Consider the following 1,783-nt stretch of genomic DNA (forward strand, 5'->3'; position numbering starts at 1 on the left):
CCCGCTCTCGCTCGCTGCCCTCTCGTGCGCGCGACCGCTTGCGGGCGTGTTCGCGGTTTCTCCCTCGCCTGCTTTCGTCTTCTCCTGCGTGTGTCCTTTGTGGAGCTTTCCGCCTCCCCCTTCGCTTCTGCCTTTTCGATCTGCACAGCGATCTGCGCGTTGTGGTGGGCAGCGCACCCTTGACGGCGACACGCCCATCGAGGGCCCCCTCCCTCCCCCTCTGAGCCGTCGCCCTCGTTGCCTTCTCCAAATCGCCTCCCCCTCACGCACACCGCATGGACTCCTCAAACGGAGAGGTGGAGGGAGGGGGTGTGCGAGGTGCCACAGGTGTGGTGGTGGCAGGGGCAGGAGCCAAGGAGGCTCACGTGTAGGCGCAGCGGGAAGACAGGAGGGCGGCGTCCGTGCGCCCAGCGGCGACACACAGGTGCATACGCAACGCTAAAGCGAGGCGATTGCAGCTCTGGCTCCTGATCTTTCCTTGCGCCCCATGCACGGCCTACGTGTGTGCGCGCACACCCACGCGCGCGCAGGTGCGTAGGAGGGGGCACCCCCTTCTTCAGCGAATGCCCCTTCGGCGTCGCCCCTCCCTTGCTGCGGCGACTCCCCGCGCCCCTCGCGCCCACACGGAGAAGGCGGCACCACGACAGGGAAGCCGTCGGGCGCACTCTCGGTCCTCCGCGGGCCAACGACGCGGTCGGGGTGCGTGCGTGCGTGTGCCTCAATATATGCGAAGTCTTTGTTATCTCTTTGCCTTCCGTGTGTCGTTTCTTTTTTTTCGCTTCGCTTGTTTGTTTGGTGGCCTCATCACACCGCCGAGTCCTCCAGACGCGGGTGTAGAGAGTGTCCACACCGTATTACGGCATGCCGCGGCTTGAAGCGAGTGAGCGAGAGGCGTGGCATATGCAGGCAGAGCACAGGGTCTCAAAGGGCCCTGGCCTGCGGCTGGCCAACGCGACCTCCTTGAGGTCGTCCGGCATGCACCTTGGCCACCGCCTGTTGCCCACACGACTGACGTCGCCGCTTCCGCCCTCGAGCAGGAGCCTGGACGCGGCCCGCCTGGACCGAGGCATGCCGTCCGCCCGGGTCTCCGTCTGGCGCCGCAAGCGCCGCACGTACCCGAGGAAGGGACGAGCAAGGGCAAGATGAGCCGGTCAGACGCAGGGCCCCCGGTTGAACGGCAGGCAGTGCGCCCTTGGCGGCCAGGATGTTGCCGTGGTGCAACAGAGGCGTGCGAGCTGTGGTTGAATGCGTATATTTGTCGACGTGTTCGTGGTGGAGCGAGGCGTAGAGGGGTGCCTCGCTGCCACGGGCGGACACGCAAAACGTCAATAGCACATAACAGCAAAACAGAAAAGGGGGAATGCACGCGCGCGCGCACGCACGCGGACGACAATGCAGACGTCCTCGATTTTGCTTGCTCCTCCGAAGGCTCCGCATGCCGGCTCCGCCTGGGACGCCACGGCGTGTGTGCGTGTGTGCGTGCGCCCTTCCCCTTTTCCTTTCTTCCCTCGCCTTGTCTTTTGTTCTGTACGGTGCCTTCCTCGAGCGTTTCTGATCATTTCGTTCTCGCCTCCGTGTCTTCCGCTCGCCGAGGTCTTTGCTGCGGCCAGCGGCGCGGCTGTGCTATGCGCGTGCGCCTGCATGCCGGCATATGTGTCGTTATGTGCGCATACGCGTGCGTGTGCGCCTCCTGGCGACGCAGCCTCCTTGTGCACCCATTCCTCCTCACCTGCCCCTCTCTTCTCTGCTGCACCTTCGCGCTTGCCTCATGGGTGCTTGTTGG

The sequence above is a fragment of the Leishmania donovani genome, chromosome 9 (assembly GCF_000227135.1).
Source record: "Leishmania donovani BPK282A1 complete genome, chromosome 9".
Lineage (NCBI taxonomy): Eukaryota > Euglenozoa > Kinetoplastea > Trypanosomatida > Trypanosomatidae > Leishmania > Leishmania donovani.